We start from the raw sequence: 21,087 nt of genomic DNA, 5'->3' as shown, positions 1-21,087 counted from the left end.
GGCCAATTAATAAATGTACTTGCGTCATGCATGTATATACAGTATTGCCTTATTGAAGCTCTTTCTAGTAATTAAATAGCACCAAGTATTTCTAGTAATTAATACTGTGTTACTTCCTTTAAGTATTACCCACTGGAGTTGACACTATTTTACAGTTTGGTAAAGGATGCTTAAGAGGATCGTTGCAGTTGATGAGCTGAAAAATGAGATTTTTGTAATAGATTTTTTGCCTTAAAGTTCATTTTGAATGTATAAATGACAACCGTCAGAATGAAAACATGGTTTTCAAGGCGCAAGCTAAGAAGTTGCAATGATTTAACTTCAAAGTATATTCAAAATCTCATGTGATATAATGTGAAATGTCATTGACATGTAAAGAGAAACTGAATATATAGGGAAAAAAATAAAAGAATCAGAAAACCGGTCTTGAAATTGCCTAGCAAAACAATTACATTCTAACAGTGAATATAAATAAATTAGTAGTGTCAAACAGACTCTACCTAACCAAGATGAAGAGCTTGTACTGCTGCAGCTTTATATGACTAGCAGATTTTCCATCATTCTATCCGACATGCAGAAGTCTAACCTTCTGAGATTTCAGTATTCAAGCAGCAGCGGTTCGGTGCCCATCGTAGCATTAAGATACAAACTTGGTTTATCTTCACCAACAGGTTTAATAAATTGGAATTCTCTGACCTTTTATAGAAAATGACGAAAGCCTGTATGCTTTTATTATATGAGGATTGAAAGTAATGAATACCAGGCCTATTGAAAACTTTCAAAAACGAATAAGTAACACCTTAGTGTGGGCTGATTGTAATATGAATGAACTACGGGAGATTCCATGTAAAGTTAAAAATTAATTATTTCGAAGGGACTAGATTCAAACAAACAATGTGCAGGCTGAAGATCAATGGGAGTTTGTCACTTGTGGACAAGCCCATAGGAGTATTGCCACAATCTCCAGACTCCCATTTCAGAACTTATTTCTTACGATTTCAGCGGAACATATTGAAATAAATGAAATAAACATCTGAGACAGAAAAACGTTGGTTTCAGAGTTGTGTTCGGATATGTGCTGATGGTGCTAGTGTTCAGACTGAGGCATTCACTTACTGAATGCAAGGTCCTCTACGGGCTGCAGTTAATTGTTTTCATAGATTTGTACCATCAGAAAATTTGATTACCACAAAAGAATACTGGTAGAGATTGTCTGCGGGGAGGGAGACGAAACTAACATGTGAGGTTCCTGAAGAAGCTAAATATCTCAAAGCACATTAGGTGTGTTTAATGACACAGACTGAGTTAATGCACTGGTTGGTTAGCAAGAATATTAAATATTTTGATTTTAAGTGTTAAGGAAATAAATATTTGTTAAAAAATTAATGAGATGTCATTTGTGAACGAGAGATTAATTTTACTATCATAGATGTTTGTTTTTATCATACTATATTTTTAGAATTGTCTAACATTTGAATTATGAAGTGTGTATTTATGCATAAGGTTACAAGTTGAGCCAATTTACATTAATACATACATATTTTTTTTAAAGCAGCATTCCAACTGAGGACAAGCCAACTCATGGAAAATCAAGAGATTCTTAGGAAGTTCTGGGGTCCTGCTGTGGAAAACCAGGTATTTGTTCTGTAGTTAGTGTCTACATGACTACAAATGGCCTAAACACCTGTTCCCAGATTATCAGCATGTTGCTACTTTCTGACTTGCATACTTTTAAGAAATATGCCCTTTTAAGCAACGCTGGATTCCTGAAATGCAAAATATCATCTAGAAACCTCGTGCCTACTGCTTATATGACCTCCAAAATAAAAGTTTAACTAGATACAGACATCTTCAAAATGTCCTCGTAGGCATAAAAAGGTTGCTGCATGTGGCGCACTGGAACTGAGCATAACTAAGCAGTTACTCCAAAGTCCAGGTTCCTACAGCCTTTGAGTTAGCAGCGTTGAAATCTCAGTAGTCAGAAGGGACCTTAATTGCACTCAAGCAGAAATACAATAGGAACATTGTTAGGGCACACTTTTTAAAGCAGAATCAAAAATGTACATGGCCAACACGTTTTTGCTACTGTCCGAGCTTAATCAATGCTGATCTATTTGCTATGTGAAGAAATTACAGGTAAAAACTTGCATCACATCGGATTGAAACATGGCGCTTCTTTAATCCACAAGAAAAGGCATACACATTACTCTGCGGTACACAGAGGCCACTCCGGGATTGACATGGTGCTGATCTTGGGCTCCCTGATCCCACATGTTATGGGATTAGAGATTGGAGTGAGGTGCCTGGCTGATCACGCACCGGTCCTCTGGGCACTGAAAAAGGTTAGGGCAGCCTTAGAGACTCACCTGGTGGATTAAGCTGCGCTTCTCCTGGTTTATACCAAACAATTTTATTACACTAAAGGGGACAAAGCTAACCGATTCCTCGCAGCTAAATTGAAGCTATGTTGGAAGCCCCCATAACAGAAGAAGAGGTGGGAGAAGTAATAAAAACACTACAGACAAACAAAACCCCTGGCCCAGATGGGCTTAGTAATGCATATTATAAAACGTTCAGAACCACCCTGATTAGCCCCTTAACAAAACTGTTTAACGTCATCCGCGACACCGGTAAGATCTCTGAAGATATGAGCCAGGCGACCACAGTATTACTACTAAAACCGGACAGGGACCCCAATGAATGTGCGAGTTACCGCCCCATTTCGTTATTAAATGGAGATGCAAAAATGTACTTGATGGTTCTGGCCCGTAGACTAGCATAAGTATTGCCCGGGATAATCCACCCCGATCAAGAGGGCTTCATACAGGGGCGAGAAACACACGATAATATCCACAGAGCCATAAAAATGATCGTTTGGGGCCGTAGAACAGGACAACGATTCTCAGTGTTGGCACTAGACGCTTCCCGAGCATTTGACAGTCTACATTGGGGGTACCTACAGATGACTCTGGAAAAGTTTGGGTGTAGCCTGATCTTCATACAAATGGTAATGGCCAATTTCGCAGAGCCATCCACACGACTGATGGTCAATGGACGGCTCACGGATAATATCCGTATTCAGAAGGGCAAAGGGCGCCCGCTGTCACCTTTAATATTCGCCATGGAGCCACTAGCACAAAAGACTTGTGACGACCCAGAGATTCAGGGAGTAGACGCGGGATGTCCTCAAAAAATAGCTCTTTACGTGGATGATTTCCTCATGTTTCTCAAAGACACAACACACTTGCTACCAAAAACATTAGACCTACTAACAGAATTTGCTAAGGTTTCTGGATTCCATATTAACTATAGCAAATCCTGAGCACTCAATATTATTTATGTGCATTTGTTGAGCGCACAGCAGACCGAAGGCAGCGTGTCTCTAGTTACAGTGTTGCTTATACTTAGTTACATACAGTTAATGTCCGTACGGTTACATTGGACGAGATATACTTTTTTACAGTTATGCAAGAGTAGCAGGAGCACATGAAAACGCGGTTAGTTGAATAGGGCAGTTTTGAGCTTTTTTCGGAAGGAGAAGAGAGATGCATCAGCTCCGAGGTCAGGAGGTAGGGAATTCCAGAGTTTAGGTGCGAGGAAGGGGAAGCCTATATGCCTCCTGCTTTGGTTCTGTTGATGCGAGGTATTGCGCTCTTGGTCTCGTGGATTGATATCTACCTATCGTGTCAGATAAATAAGAGGGAGCTGTGAGGTTGATGCATTTATGGGTGGTTGTGAGAATTTTGAAGGAGATACGGTCTTTGACTGGGAGCCAGTGAGCTGCCTTTCTGGCTTGTGTGATGTGTTTTATTTTTGGTATGCTGAGGGCTGCTCTGAGAGCGTTGTTTTGGGTTGTTTGGAGCCTAGGTAAGTTTTTTTGGGAGGTGCCGGCTAGGAGCGCATTACAAGTCTAGTTTGGCTCCTATAGTTGCTCGGGCGATGGAGAGGCAGTTATCCTTGGTAGGGAATGGTTTTATTGCGTTAATGAGTTTAGTACTCAGGGCTGAGGCCGAGAATATGGCGCTGACTTGTTTGTCCATGGATTACTGAGAGAGTAGAGCAGATGACAAAATGGGCAGACAGGTACCCTCTGAAATGGGAACAAAAAGCAGTGAAATACTTAGCAATACAATTGACCCTCAAATACGAGAAATTATACGGGGCTAACATCCCGGAATTTCTGAAAGAGCTAGCAGGGGATCTAAAGTGCTGGGAGGTGAAGGAATCGTCTTGGCTGGCAAGAATATTAGCGGTAAAAATGGCCCTGCTCCCCAGGTCCCTCTATGTAGTAAGAGCCCTACCAATACACATCCCAACTCCAGCAATCCAAAAACTACAAAAGGAGATGATGGCATTTATTTGGAAAAAGAAAAAACCAAGAGTCCCCAAAAAGGTCCTGTTCAGACCCCAATGCCTGGGAGGGTTGGGAGTCCCTGAAATCCGCAGATACTTATGGGCAGCAAAGTTAGCCCCAATACTACAGTGGTCACCCAGAAATAATCAAACTAGTTGGATGGCCCTTGAAAAGGAAGCAACGAAAGCCCCCTTGGATAACCTCCCCTTCCTCCTGAACGACACAGAAATAAAGAGAGTGTGTTACTTGAATACACCAAAGCTACCTTATGGTAGTGGGACAAGGCTTTATGAAGTAGAGGGATGAAGATCGGAGGGGGACCCTTGACACCAGTAGCCCATAACCCGGACTTCTCCCCAGGAATGCGGTCTGACTTCTGTGTACTATGGGGTGGGAATGAGAAATCATTGACAATGGGAGACCTCTATGAAGAAGATATACCCTTGACCTTCGAGAGATGTAAAGCCAAGTTTAATATACCCGAGACAGAGGTTCCATTACGTCCAATTAAGGCATTGTATCTCGAACAGGAAGGTCCGAGAAGAGGCAACCCGGGAACCGGTGGGACTAGAACTCACGATAAAAGAGGGCCAACCCAAGAAAGGGGTGTCAAATTATATAGCTTAATGGGAGCAGTAGACACTAAAGAACCACTCCTCTATATGCAGCGGTGGGAGGCAGATATGGGAAACCAATCTCTAGTGAAACTTGGAGCCAAATCTGGCAAAGAGCCGCTAAAAGCTCTAGATGTACCTCCATTAAAGAAGCAGCATACAAAATGTGCTTAAAATGGTACATGACACCTGTACGCATGCACTCCATTAACCCAGACTACCCCATGTCCTGCTGGAGAGGCTGTGGACAACCAGGTGATTTGATACACATGTGGTGGTCTTGCCCACTTGCTGAAATGTACTGGAAAGAAATCATAAGTCACATCAAGGAGATAACAGGGACACAATTACCTTTCGACCCGATGGTGCTACTACTGGGGGAGGCGGTAGAGGGATGTTATGCCAAATCTGGACCAAAAGCCCATCTCATTACCCACATGCTAAGCGCTGCTGGAATAGCTCTGGCTCATACCTGGAAGAATAAACAAGGACCGATAGTGGCCATGTGGTGGATGAGACTATGCGGGGTAATGGCCATGGAAAAGACTACAGCTTTATCCCATGGCTCCTATCCGAAATATTTGAGCACCTGGATGCCTTTACACGAATTTACAAATGATAGAGAACAAATGTACTTTAAGCCGAAATTATTGCGCAACATTTCTGTTATTTAAAACACATTCTGAACTGGAAGAATGTGCGACTCAGGAATCTCAATTGTTGATATATGCTTTACCGTATCCAATGTTGGGGATGTTGGGGGGGTGGAGGGAGGGACCATCATGAATGCTTGTATTCATACTTTGAAACACCGAAATAAATAAAGTTGTTAAAAAAAAAACTTGCATCACAATTAGAATGAACAGCAAGGTTATAATTTTGACAGTAATTCAATCTCGTTCATTAAAAACAACTGTTGCACATTTAATACTAATTTAAATTGACTATCATGCTCTCTATGCCGCACCACCTGCTGGGAAGACCACCTTTTCCCACCAACTCGCACCGCTTTCATTTATCAAAATTTGCTGGAAAACAAAGTCGCCATACAAAATTGCAGTCATCAATGTTGGAAAACTTCCAAATGTACAAATCTCAACAAACATTTGATGATTATCCTTGGCCTCAAGCCGAGGGACTACATCTCTACAGCCCTACAACTCTCCACTGGCTCCCGGGTTGCTGCAAGGATCAAATCCCTCTGCATCGGACATAAGGCTTGTCTGGGGCCGGGTACCACACCATCTACAACTAGCCCTTACTATATACTCTCCCTCCAGATCTTTATGTTCCTCCGGCACCAACTCTGTGTCAAGCGCTTCCTTAAACAGCAAGCTGGTGCCCGAACTTTTTCCTCAGCAGGCCCCCTCCTATGGAACAGCCGCCCCCTTCCGCTTCGTTTTCAGCCAAATCTCCTCAAATTCCAGAAGCTCCTCAAGACTTTCCTTTTCACCTCCTCCTTCCCTTCCTCCCAGCCTCCGCTAAACCCCTCTGTTGCCGAGATTGGTGACCAGGGCCGTCAAGTGTCCTCCTGGGCTCTGGCCTCCCACACCCAATCGCCTCAGTCACTGCCCGCTCTCAACACTTGCCTTAGCACTGACTGGCCTATGCCAACACAGGGCTGCACTTATTTATTGGCAGCTGACCACTCACCTAGGCACTTACAGCTGCTCACTCCCTAGCACTTCCCTCTTGGTGCCCGTACCATTTCTCCCCCCCCCCACACTACTGCATTCCTTTACTCTGTCTCTCTCTGCACTTGCATTTTCTGAATGCTCACAATGCCCAGTACGTCCACCTCTTTCTTTCATTGTTATATTTGCATATAACTCCCATGTTCCCTCCATCTTGCTCTGTGGGAGATTTGAAACGATCTACTTGATGTAAAGTGCCTTACAAATGCACAATAAATTATATGATAATTAACAAAGGATGGTTCCAAGATGGCCGCCGGACCGAGAGGGTGTGTGTCCTTGTCCCTCCATCCGGGCGACCGTATAAGGTGGTCGTAGCAAATAAATAATAGCTCAATTTTGGAGTGGTATGAAGCAGACTAACCCCCTCTTTGGTTCCGTAGGGCAGAGGAGGCGAAATCTGAGCCTGAAAAGTTTTTTTTGGCAGCATAAGTGAGACGCGGCGCGGCTCCCGGCTCGGACTGAAGGACAGTTACGTGTGGCGGGGGAAGCAAAGTAGCGAGCCCTGCGGCAATTCAAAATTGAGGGACGCGTGAAGGAAGACAGTGGCTCGCTGGGCGTGGACACTGCCGTGAGAATCTGCAGTGGCGCAGAAACTGGTGAGGAGAGAAGACCCAGACCGCAGGAGGAGCTGCGCTGTGGGTCCCGGCAGAACCGTAAGCAGGGTGGCGAGGGAGAAGACGGCGGCCTGCAGAAAACCGGCACAAGGGAGAGAGACAGAGGACCGAGTGGTGCACCCCCCAGCCCCCAGCACCATGAGACCGGAGAAAGTCGGACTGCGGAGGTGTCTCTCCAACCCCCCCGCCCCAAGAAAAAGCATACGGTGACAGAAGTGCACGCAGTGGGGAAGAGGGAGAGAGAGAAAGCACTGCAGGGGGGAGAGGGGAAGAAACAGGCAAGAAGACTTCAAAGGAAAAAGAGGAAAAAGGAAAAAGAAGGGAGGCCAGGCCTCCTAAGACCCAAGACTGGTGGCAGTGAAGAATAGCTGTGATAAGCAGGGAGGAGAAAGGAGCCTGAGGGGCAAGACTCTGCAAAAGGCTGGAAACGAAAACTGCAGGAGAGGAGAAAAGTAAGCATACGGGTGCTGCAGTAAGCAAGGTGGATGATAAACCGGGGAGAGGGAGGAAAAGATGCCGATTCTCCTCCCCAAACTAGGAGAAGCAGGTGGGAGAGCCACTGAACAAGTGGTCAAGGAAAGGAAGATACTGAGGCTAGAAGTCCAGGACCCACCCCAGGACTCCCCAGAAGGGGCTTTTATAGAAATAAAGAGATAGGTGGAAGCTGGACTGTTAAGAGAAGAACAACTAACAGTGGGTAGAGAAGTCACAGCATTGGTACGACTGCTAAAATTCGACTTGGAGACAACAGAGCTGCGGATCTCCTTCCTAAGCAGAGATAAGGGGTGGAATAAACGGGAGATGACAAGCTAACTCCCAGATGCCAGGGACCAAGGCCACAAGCACCCCAGCAAGAGAAAAAGGGTTGACAAAACTGCTAGGCAGGCAATTGGAAGGGTGCTAGAGGCAGCAACATCAAATAGAAAGGCAAATATCGGAAAAAGCAAAAGAAACAGGGGGAAAGGATAACGCAGAAAACACCACTGAAGATGGCATTAAGTAAGGAGTAACTGCAAGACTGTCTAAAGGGAATGTAAAAAAGGAATGATGGAATCCTTCCAGGGACAATTCGGGAAATTTAAGTCTTCACTTCAAGGAGGTCAGAAGAGAAATCAACAAACTGGGCAACTGAGTGGACGTGGTTGAGGACGGACTATCTGAAATGGCAGAGGAAGCGAAACAGAGCAGAAATCGGCTGGAACAAGTAGCCATCGCAACACAACCTGGAAATCCAGGCAGAGGACCTTGAGAATAGGTCATGCAGGTCGAATATAAGGGTCAAGAGACTGGTTGAGGGACATTAATGGACAATGACCTAAAGGACGCTATACAGCACTTCTTTAGAAGCCTCTTGACTGGAATGCAACTTGAGGAAGTGTCGATAGATAGGTGCATAGAGTTGGTCGTAAGAGGATGGACCCAGGGGCAAGACCCTGAGACGTCTTAATAGCTGTGACCTCCTATACCATGAAGGAGGAAATACTTAGAACGGCGCGAGCAAAACAGGATTTGACAATAAATGGAGCCCGAATTCAGCTATACCAGGACCTGGCGCTGTCGATATTGGGGGTTTGGAGAGAGAGTTGGGAAGGGGGTGATGTATGGTTTAGAGGCCTGAGCGGGCCAGTAAAGAAAGGGGAAAACAGTTTTAAAACAAGAGTATTCAGAGCCAAAGTCACAGTAGAAGGCTGAGTCGATTATAACCTGGAATGTACAGGGCATGAACTCACCAGTTAAACTCTGATCGATAATGGCGAGACTTGTGGAGCTGCAGGCATCAATAGTGTTTTTGCAGGAATTCATCTTCTGCCTAAAGATGAACGGAGGATGGCCCATAGGGCACTCCCCAAGTAATATTATGCATCAAGTGGGAAAAAGACAAAGGGGGTTGCCATTCTGCTCAGTACCAATTTGGGGTTTAAAAAGCCATTTCTGTACAAAGATACAGAGGGTAGATATCTGGTGCTTAAAGGTACACTAGGGGACCAACTATACACACTGGTTGTGCTATATGTGCCCAACGAGAAACAGGACCTTTATCTGAGAGAGATACTGCAAAAACTGGGAGGTTGGTGTGAGGGACAGGTGGTGATAGGAGGAGATTTCAACTGTGTGATGATACGACATTAGATAAAACACTTCCGGCCTCTGTATGTAGCGGATGAGAAAAAGAGACAGGCCCTGGGGAAGCTCTTTAGGGACCTAGGGATAATTGATACATGGAGATTCTTCCATGAGCAAGACGGGGAATATACACATTATTCGGCGATACATAAAGGGTACTCAAGGGTCGACATGGTCCTAGTTTCCGCAACACTGATACAGCAAGTAACAAACTGAGTTAAATACTTCTCAGATCACTCCCCAGTCATAATACAAATAGAAGTGCAGAGAATAAAGGAGAAAACTCAGAAATACTGGAGATTGAGGGAGATGATATTGCGAGACATAGCACTTAGAGACTGTATGGAGGAAAAAATAAATAATTACTTCAAAGATAACGGGGAAACAGATTGGAGGATAGTGTGGTACCCAGGAAAGCCATGGTCCGGGGATAAATTATTCTGCAATCTGTAGCGTACATTATAGAGAAGACTCATTACTAGGAAATTGGAAGGGGAGCTAAAGGAAGCGGAGATCCAACACAAAACACGCCAGACACAAAAGTTGAGGGCACTTTGGAAAGTTCGATCTCAGTTGGAGGCACATGTCGCAGACCGCGTGGCACAGACACTACTAAATACTAAACAAACATATTATACACACAGAGGGAAAGCCAACTGATTCTTAGCTGCTAAATTGAGGAAACGGAGAGCCTGTAACTATATAGCCGAACTTAGAAATGAACAAGGGATATTATGCACTGCAGAAGAAGGGAAAATGGAAATAATGGAAAGATTTCACGAAGAACTGTTGAAACAGGAAGGCTTAGACCTGACGTCACAAACAAAATATATTTCAACACTGCTTTTAGCCCAAATATCTGAGGAAGGCAGGGACATATTGAAAGGCCCGATAACACCACAAGAGATTAGTTGACGGGCTAGGAAATGGCTATTACAAAACCTTTGGGCCACAGCTACTGGCTCCACTAACAAGGCTCTTCAACTACATTAGGGAGAAAGGCAGGATCACTGAGGACATGGGGAAATCGACCACAATACTAATACTTAAACCTGGAAACAATTCCACAGATTGTGCCAGCTACCGCCCCATAGCACTGCTATGCCAAAACGTGATGTCAAAATCTATGCTAAAGTGCTGGCACCAAGAGTAATGAAGGTACTGCCGGGGATTATACATGAGGATCAGGCGGGCTTCATAGCAGGGAGGCACACGCAGGATAATGTAAGACGAGCCATAGATATAATTGATCTGGGGACAAGAACGAAACAGCGGTTCTCTGTAGCAGCATTAGATGCACGGCCGGCCTTGGCAGCTCAGATTGGGGATGCTTGGTCCTGGAGAAGTTTGGATGTGGTCCCTATTAGGATGGTTCTAGCGAACTTTCAAATTCTCACAACACATTTTTTGGTTAATGGGCAAACTTCGGCACTGATTAAAATATGGAGTGGCACACGCCAGAGATGCCCCTCATCTCCCTTAATATTTGCAATGGCAATGGAAACCTTAGCGGTAGCAGTGACAGGAAATCCTCGGGGTGACCTGTGGAGAGGTAACGCATAAAAATTGCGCTGTATGCGGATGACATTTTATCATTCTTGAAAAACATCAAAGACACATTGTCGACAGTAATGGCAAGGTTACAGGAGTTTGCCTCTATTTCGGGATTCACTAAAAACTATACGAAATATAAGGTGCTGAATATAACTGAGGAGCGGGGTGAGAACACATTTGGGTAGGACGTATCCCCTTATTTGGGAGGAAGAGAGAATAGAACATTTGGGGTTAAAGTTGACGAGGGAATATAGAAGGCTATATGGAGCAAATATCACCCCATTATGTAAACAACTGCAGGACGATATGCATAGATGAGATGCCCAGGAACTCTCTTGGTTTGCACGAATAGCAGCGGTCAAGATGACCCTGCTTCCCCAAATGCTTATATGGTAGGTTCCCTACCCGTAGACATACCACCGCAAATGATTAAGGAGTTGCATGCTGCGATAATGTCATTTATATGGCATCAAAGAAGCAGAGAATACAAAAAACTATTCTGACGCACACAATACTTATGGATGGACTGGGGGTCCCAGACGTAGAGAGATGTCATAGCAGCGCACATAGCGCTGATGTTGAAATGAGCAGGGCAAGACAGACTGATAGGTTGGTGTGGGATAGAACAGGTGGTCACAAAGATCCCACTAAAAGCTCTATATGCCCTCAGTACAGGTGGTCAGGGGGGCAGAGGGACAGCTGCTAGAAGCTACTAAGGTGTAAATGCGGGGATGGGACCAAGCACTCAGAAGGAAGAAAATACAGCGTGGTCTGGGACTGTTCACCCAGATTGCCCACAATGTGGATTTCACCCCTGGTGAATGAAAATACAAATTGGGATGCTTGGGCAGGAACAGACTCCATCCGCTTAAGTGAAATGTATAAACGTGGGTCCCCTCCTGTTTAAAGAATGTAAACAAACATTTGGTATAGTAGAGAAAGAAAGGTATAAATATATACAAATTAGGCACGGGATCGCTCAGAAAAGAATTAGGGAGGTGGGTACAAGGGCTCCAGTGGGGCTAGAACTGTCCATACGGGAAGGTTTGACAAGTAAAGGGATAGGAAGATTATACAGGCTGCTGGGCAGAGCGCAAATGGGAGATATGCTTTCTTACAAAGATAGATGGAAAGAGGATTTTGGAAGGCAAATTACTGAAGAGGAATGGGGCAAATATTTAGAGGAGCACACAAAACATCTAAAGAACAGCCATCAAAGAGACAGCATATAAACTGTTATAGAAGGTATCTGTCCCCCCATAGAATACACAGAATAAATGTGTACTATCCCCCCTGGATCTGGAGACAATGTGGAGGGAGAGGGGACCTGTACCATATGTGGTGGACATGTCCCAAGGCTACAATATACAGAAAGATTCCTGGGCATATAAAGGAGATCACAGGGGTGCGATTGCCAGACTCGCCGAAAGTGGCGTTGATGGGAGTGGAAGTGATATACGCAGCAACTGGGCACAACGCTGCCCTTATTACTCACCTATTGAGGGCAGCTCGTATGACGCTAGCGCAGAGGTGGAAAACAGTGGAAGGCCCTATAACAGCTTGGTGAAGGCTATGGAGAAAGTATGCGCCTTAAAAGCGGGCACGTATCGGACATTTGTGGTAATATGGAAACCCTTCCAGGAATATGTAAAAGACAGAAAACCGCTTCCACAAACCGGCGCTACTCAAGAATGTTCAAGTGTATTGAGCAAAACAAAGGAAGACAATGGACTGTCCCCTGGGGGAGCAGGGGGGGGGGGGAACTAAACCATACAAATTGGGGTTAGGGAGGGAACTGGGGAGGGGAGGAAGGGGAACGTTGTAAATGTATTCTGTGATGTAGAAAACTCATGAACACTACAAGCGCATGAGATGAAACCAGAGATGTACAAAAATATAATGTTATGAAACAAAATTACAAATGGTACTACTGGTGATATGACAGAATTATGTTCAGAATGAATAAATAAAAACATTTAAAAAACAAAAGAAACAAAGGGTAATATCCAAGTTAATGCACTGTGATTATTCTAATAGGGGACCGGCAAGACGGCCGCGGACTACAGGAGCTCCTGACACCGCAGGACGGACGCGCCGAAAGATGCCGAAATCAGCAGTCAGAATGCATCAATAATTAAGGAATATTAAAACGCTCCCCTTCTAGATCCAGAGGAACCAACGCGCAAGAAAATCCGGTTCTATGTGATTTTTCTCTGCGACAGAAAAGTTCACATGTGAGATGTACAATCCACAAAATGTTTGTAAATTTCCCATGCAAACACATTTAAGACCCCTACACACACACACACCCACACCCCCACCCACACCACACCCTAGACACACCCCCAAAATACCCCCACCCTACTTACCTTCGAAGACGTGCTGTGTCCCTGAGGTGCCAGTTCCCTTTCACTTCCATGATCGGGAACCAATGCCGCAGGGTCCTTTTCTTTTTTCAGAAGCTGCAAGGGTTTGCCCCGCAACCCCCACTCACTATACTGTAGCCCCAGTTTTTTTTTTTCTTTCGTCAGGCTATACTGTATAGCATAGTGAGCAGGGTATTGCAGGGGTGTCCCCTGCTGCCCCCGCTCACTGTAGTGAGTGGGGTGTTGCAGGGACCACCCCCCTTGCCCCAAGTCTGACCCCACTGAAACACCCGAACACAAGTTCAGACTTTTTCTGATGTGTGTTTTAGGTCTTTTGGTAGGGTCAGACTTTTAAATTCGGTAAATTTGTACAATACCAAAAATCTGAGCCTGAACTCCTAACTTTGCAGACCGCAGCTGTGCCAGCAAAAGCCAGCCAAAACCAACGCATCCAGTTCACGGGCAACGGATCAGGGTTCGCCGAGCCGACACAGCAGGGCACGCACCGCCTGAAGCGTACAAAGGAGCAGACACCCGTCCCACTCCCCACTCGCACTGAGGCCCCGCACACTCTGCTGTAGGGCCCCTCACCCCCGCCAAGCAACTGCCTAACAATGGACAAATACTCGCCCGCCGGAGTGGGCGTGTGCCACAGCAACCCTCAGCGGACCACCAAGGGGAAATGAGAACACCTGCTCCGGAGCGAACTGGGGGATCATCCTAGACAGCTGCGTCCTGACTGAGCTGGGGAAAAAAGCAGCCCCCATCCAGCGACCGCCATGCCAGGGGAATCGGGCCAGCAATTACGAGCCCGCTCCATGCCGCCAGCAGCAGTCCCACAAGTAAGTCAGAGGGGGGGGGGGGTGGGGAGCCCGGAACAGGCCCGACGAGGGAGGAGACCATTACATTGTGCGCCACACTAACGTGCATAGCGGGTGGAACCCATGCAGCCTGACCCCCCCCCCCCTCCACCGCACACCCCTGCACCAGGAGTGGCAGCAACACAAGGAGAGACCCAGCAGACTAACTTGGTGCACCCCTCAGCCTAGCAACATCCCACCCAATAACGGGCCCCAAATCAAATCAATCACACAGATCAATCACATAAACCAATTCAAACCAAAAACAAAACAAGTAAGGAGGAACAGTGGGTCCACATAATGGCTGCCAGGGTCGAGGATCTATCTGGCCCACCCATTCCCTAAACCAGAGACTACTAGTGCAGAGCCTCACCAGCAGGCCCCGCACAAAGCCCACCCCGTGCATATACTGCACAGAAAAGCCTCGGAGCACCTCATTCCCCGCTGATGCTGCCTTGGAGCGAGCGAGCGGGGGTCGGGGGGGGGGGGGCAGCCCATCCACCCCGCTGCTGAAGCTTGAAGCCAAACCTCCACAAGCTACTAACATACAGGCACAGCAGCCACCAGTGCCTTAACCCTTAACCGCAGAGATACATGCCTACAATCGCTGCATCCCACGCAGAGAGCAGGCGCACAGAGGACCAGTCGTCCTCAGACCGCGACCCACAGCTCCTGTGGGCTCCACGACGAACCTCCTCCCGCCGCCACACCCTGTGGAATGACCACCCTGACACAGGCGCCCTTGACAGGACCATGGCTCCAAGGGCACGAGCAAAAGTCGGTCCACCTGCAACCAGGCTCTACCACACCGATCCAAGCCACATCCGTAGGACACCCGCCTCTACACAAACAGTCTGGGTGGACAACAGGGGTAGATACCAGCAGTGACACCCGCAAATGACATCTGGGGCAGGGGAGATCCCCCACCACCCCCCCCCAAGCAGACAGGGAGCCCCGGACCCAACAAAACTATGCAGATCAACCAGAAGGTGGGTGGCCCATGCGGCACTCGGACACCAGGCGATATAACCTATCACCCGGCAAGCACCTAGAGGAGACCCAGGAATAACCAGGTGAAAGGGCATGCAAAAAGAAGAGAATCCAGCGTTGCTGGGTGCAACCAAGAAGATCCAATCGAAACAAGAGGCAGATGGAGGTCCAGTCACAATTACAGGCCATCCTGGCAGAAATGCGCATCATAGGACAGCGCACTCAGGAAACTAATAATACAGTGCTGGACATTAAGTGCGAGCTGCAGGACGTCCAAAAACGTCTGGCGGCTCAAGCTGAGCGTATCACCGACAATGAACAACGGATCAGTGCGACTGAAGACGATCAGACAACAGAGAACAACCTAGACAGGGTCATCAGAGAGGTCCAGAGACTGGGGGAGAAAAATCAATGACCAGGAAAAATCGGTCCCGACGGAATAATCTATGGGTGGTTGGCCTGCCAGAGAATGCAGAAGGGGCGAACCTAAAAAAAAACGTACATATGACCTCCTCAGAGATGCTCTCAAAATTGAGAATCTGCAGGAACTCCCAATCGAGAGGGTACACAGGGTGCCTATCCCAAAACCAGCGCCCGATCAGCACACTAGAACCATAACTATGCGCCTACTCAACTTCCTCCGGTGAACTAAAGACCTGACCACAGCCCGTCTCCCACCCCCCCCCCCATCTCAGGCAGACATCAGGCAAGCGGAAAGTGGCAAGAAAACTGCCACAGACCGAAAGAATGGGGCCCAAAGCACTGAACAGGAAAATAATGGTCTTGCAGCACACACACGCCCTAAATAGAGCCAAACTGGATACTCACCTCTAGATCCTCGAACTTGAAGCTTTTGATGCCTCTCCTTGAGCAGAGCACGCTACGGGGCATGTTGCAGCCTTGTCAGGGACTCCTAGCAGCAAATAGCACCCAGAGCTGGGTGTGGCATGAGGTGGCGAGGAGCGCAGGACCTCCTAGCCCCCCCGTACCTCGTGACTTGACAACCTTGCTATGTGTTGGGGTAAGGTGACAAGTAAGACCTACCCAACGCTTGACCTCGCTATCTAAGTTCTTTGGTTAAAAGTTGTTGAAGGCTCAAGTTGGAGCTTTACCGAGTTGCACGATTCAATCCGCGAACTGAAAGGACTATGCCATGCTACCAGCCAAGACGCACAAACTCCAATACAGATACTATCAGTCAATAGCGAATACACCAGAACATACACTTACAGACAATGGCCAAGCACATCACCCTTGTAACAATCAACATCCAAGCCTGGGTCACCCCATCAAGCTCAGACGACTACTTTATAGCATGAGGTATCTCCAGGGAGACAATCTTCATCCAAGAAACCCACCTGGGGCTAGAGAATCAGGGAAACTACAACGGGGGTGGATCAGGGCTGCGTGCCACTCCCCACAACAAGGAAAAAGAGGGGTATCCATTCTCTTCCATAAGTGGATCCTGTTCCAAATCCAAAACACAGTAGCCGACAAGGAAGGCAGATATATTCTAATCCAGGGACTCTTACACCACCACCCCATCACACTACTAAATGTATACGCCCCTACCTCAGACACCCCTTCCTTTTGCACTGAGATGTTCACAACATGCGCACAGTATATGGGCAATATCACGCTCATAGGAGGTGATCTCATAACGCTTGATCCCCACACTAGACCGCTTGGGCACATCCCCCAGAGGTCTCAGCACTTTGAAGACACTGACACCCCTCAAGACCGTAATGCAAGACCTACATCTAACTGATATATGGAGGGAAAAACACAAAGCAACAACTACACATTCTACTCCCACCCCCATGATACGTACTCCTGGCTAGACTACTGGCTTACCTCAGCAAACGCACTCCGCTTAACCGAGGAATGCAAGATCCTCCTAACAACCCTCTCAGACCATGCCCCGGTCCTCCTATGCCTCGCCCTCCCAGACAGCCCGCGCATGCCCCCCTCCTAGAGGCTCAACCTTTGCATGCTCCACTACCCTGACCTCAGAGCAGATTACGACGACTCCGAACGGTACTGGAAAGCCAATCTTTTACAGGACTAGACAACCCATAAGTGCTGGGACGCATACAAGGCCTACATAAGGGGACAATGTATATTGTGCTGGGCATTCAAGCGCGAGACCTGGGGAGAAGAAATCGTCCCGCTAACCGGTAAACTGAGCAAAGTTGAAAGGGACCACAAACAAACTAGAGACAAACTACTTAAGCCACAGCTGAACAAACTTCACGTCAAAATCAAACAGGCCACTACCGACAGAGCCCAAATGTTCGACATCAGCTGATCCCGATCATATTACTCAGAAAGAGATAAACCTCTAAGGTCAATGGCCCTGGCCCTAAAGCAGCGACAAGCCGCCCAAACCATAGATACAATACGAGATAAAAGGGGGAAGCCGCTCGTGGGAGACTCTCCAATTAACACCCGATTCGCAGAATATTATAAAGAACTATATATGGCCCCCGATTCCCCCATGAACCCAGATATCGACCTCTTCCTGGACTCCATAAGGATCCCACAAACCCCTCCCCCCCCCCCCGGGCCACATCCCAGCCCTTGAAGCACGCATCACTGCAGCAGAAATCACAAGTGCATTGCTACGCTAACTGCCGGAGAAGCGGCAGGGCCAGACGGGATCCCAATCGGCCTGTATAAAAAGCTGGGAGCAGACATTGCAACCCGTCTGGAGGAGGTATTCAATGAAGCGGCCGATCTTGGACGCCTCCCCCAGTCCATTCTCTCCGCAAACATAGTGGTCTTCCATAAAGTGGACGGGACCCCGAGGCATGCAGGTCTTCTAGGCCGATTTCCCTCATAAACACAGACGCCAAGATACTGCCAAAGTGCCTAGCCAGACGAATAGAAAACAGCCTCCCATATATCATTCACAAAGACCAAACGCGGTCCATCCGCAACAGACACTCTAGCGACATTAGAAGGCTACTGCAGTATGGGGGGCGCTGTTGAGCGCCGAACAAGATGGCCGCCTGAATGTGACTCTCCGCAGCAGGCAGTCACAGGATCCTTTTTGCGGCACCTTCCTGCACTCGTACTCTACTCCAGAGGGCACGACTCGATCGTGGACGATCCGGGCTGCATTTGGACCGAACCCCGACACGAAACGGTGCCGGGGACCCTGAGATCCGGACATTTCCCAGCCCCTCCCCCATCTGCGAGGCGGCTTCGCGCCGGCGTCCTTCCCTGGCTGCGGGACGTGCCGGGCCTCTTCGATTGCTGGGGCCGCCACTAGTCCCAGCGAGGATCCCCACCCACTCCTGCCGGGGCTCGCTGACCGTGGGGCCTCCCCCGGAGCCTGGACCCTGCATTCCTTCCCCTCGCGGAGGGGCGGCACATACGGCTGCAGCCGCGGCACAATACGACGCTGCCTCGTGGTGTGTCCTTGGCGCCGCTGCGGCCCGGCCCTCCCCGGACCGTGATGCTGCTCGCCTGGGGAGCCGACTGCTGGAGGCCCCCTCCCCTCAGGGATACCTCAGTGAAGGGGTCGAGCTGCGGCGCTCCCCTGGACGCCTGGTGCCGCGCCCCTCTGCTGACACACACCGCAGGGCCCTGGGCCCAGTAAGGTACGTGGTGCGTGGGGTTGGGTACCGCCTCATTCTGTGGCCCGACTGCTGGTGGTGTCCGCCTCTGTAGCTTGGGGCTCACTTTGCTGTGCGCTGGCGCTCTCAACCGGCACAGTCGGCTTCGCCCTGAAGGTACATCACCCGGGTGCCCCTCTCCCCCGCAGACTGGCTTGTGATCCGGCAATTGACTTGGGGTGCTCTGGGCCACGCCAGCCACCCACATTACATCTACTTTGGGGGGCCTCCGGACCTGAGGATCCTCGGGGTTTGGTTCATCCCACATTGCTGTTCTGGAGCCTCAGCCTGTCCATCTCATCGGTGGGACACAGGGCCGGCCGGTGCTCTTCCCTGCCCCTCCTACAAACTTGCTTGGACTACCATACCTTGACCATGGCTCTCACGGCGGCCACTGCACACCACCACTCTTAGCCCCTGTGTCGTCTACAACTGATCTCTCTGGACTTCGCCTCCCGCACCTGCGGGGGAAGGTTGCACCTCCACAGGCTCCACCGGCCGCCACAGGCCCCACATAAACAGGTCCACAGTTGCTGACCTCCCCTCTGGAAAATCACCTGCTCTACATCACGCCCTGCGAGGCTCCCATACCTCCCTTTCTTGAGCTGCTGGTATCCCCATTTACTCTATTGGAACCCCAACCTCGCCAGGATGACTAAGGGGGTCTCAAAGAAACAGAGCTCCATCAATATGTTCGCGAAGACGCCGGTGAGATCGCCAGAGGAAACCACCGAGCAGGCTCCCACGGCGTCATCATCCGCCATAGCTCCGGAGTCTCAAAACATGATGGACTTTATTCGGGAGGGCTTCACCGCCCTCCATTCAAAACTAGATGACATGAACGGCACTATATCCTCTATCAAGGCCCATATTGAGAGGACGGATAGCCGGGTGGCAGAGGTCGAGACAAGGGTGGGCTCCGCTGAAGATGCATTGGGTGCCCTGCGCTCTGAGGTCATCGCCCTCTCCAATCGAGTCCTTGACGTAGAAAAGAAGAACGAGGACCTGGAATCCCGATCAAGGCGCAATAAACTTCGTATCATCGGCGTTCCCGAGAATGAGGTTCATGAATCAATGGAAGATTTTGTCGAACATACATTGCTGACGCTCCTCGATTCACCCAGACTTTCCCCGCAATTTTCCATAGAGCGTGCGCAGCGAGCCCTAACGGCCAAACCCAGGCCTGGCGCTTCTCCTCGGCCCATCATAGCCCGTGTGCTGAATTTTCGTGACCGCGATGCCCTCCTCAGGGCCGCAAGGCTCAAGGGTGAGCTCTTACTGGGCGGTGCGAGGATCCACCTTTACCCAGACTTCTCGGTGGCCGTCCAAGGTGAACGCAAGACTTTCCTGGAGGTAAAGCGCAGGCTGCGTGATCTCTCAGTTAAATACGCCATGCTCTACCCCGCCAAACTCCGTATAGAACACGCCAACCGGGTGTTCTTCTTCACTCTTCCAGAAGAGGCCTCCAAGTTCCTGGAGGAACATTTCCCAGGCTGACACTCCCTCTCTGTTCAGGGTCCGACTGCTACCCTTTGGCCCGGTCGAGGAGGGCCCACACCCAGCCACCTTCCTATACTGGAGTCACACTGGTTTTCTATTCTGTAACCTGTTTAGAATGTTCACTGTCACGAATATGTGCCGCGTCAACATGTGCAACATCTCCGCCCAAGTTACGTACAAGTTCTCACAGTTGGCACCTTTCATTTCACTTTGACCTGCCGTTGCCCGGAGAGACACGGCCAATCCGGCCTACAGGCCCCCAGGCGCTGATGCCTTTGGTTTGGTTTTTGTTGAGGGGTTTTGGGATTGCCATCCCTCTGTTTGGGGGCGGGATGGGAATGGGGGTGGAACATGTTGGGGGTTATGTTACAAAAAGCTTGGCGTTGGCAGCAGTTACGGACCGCAAGGTGGTACTCAACGACTGTTACTGCAGGGTCGCTAAACTGGCCCATTGGCTGTTGGTATTTTCTCTGATATATTTGTCCCTGCATCAATGTCTGGGAGCGACTGGACTTTTATGAGCTGGAATGTTCGGCGGTTGGGTAACTACAAAAAGATGAGGCAGCTACAGCTACTGGCTGACCGTCATGGATCCAAGGTTCTTTTCTTACAGGAGACACATGCCCGCACGGAACAGTGCATGAGATTTGCCAAATCATGGGACCCCCACAGATTCTCCACCGATTTCTCTTCCCAAAGCCGTGGGGTCATGACCCTCATCCATAAGAGTCTCAAGTTCACTCTCATCTCCTCACACATAGACCCTCAGGGCAGATTTGTACTGCTTCATGCTA

The 21,087-nt window shown here is 48.6% G+C and overlaps 1 protein-coding gene across 3 annotated transcripts in view; it reads right to left on the bottom strand.

Moving 5' to 3' along the window:
* HOOK3 (hook microtubule tethering protein 3) overlaps positions 1-21,087 on the bottom strand; it is a 1,904,471-nt gene that overhangs the window by 1,177,234 nt on the left and 706,150 nt on the right. The window lies entirely within an intron of this gene.

Source organism: Ambystoma mexicanum, chromosome 6p (assembly GCF_040938575.1).
Source record: "Ambystoma mexicanum isolate Mex_15411 chromosome 6p, UKY_AmexF1_1, whole genome shotgun sequence".
NCBI classification, from domain to species: Eukaryota; Metazoa; Chordata; class Amphibia; order Caudata; family Ambystomatidae; genus Ambystoma; species Ambystoma mexicanum.
This window is presented reverse-complemented; position numbering and strand designations above follow the sequence as displayed.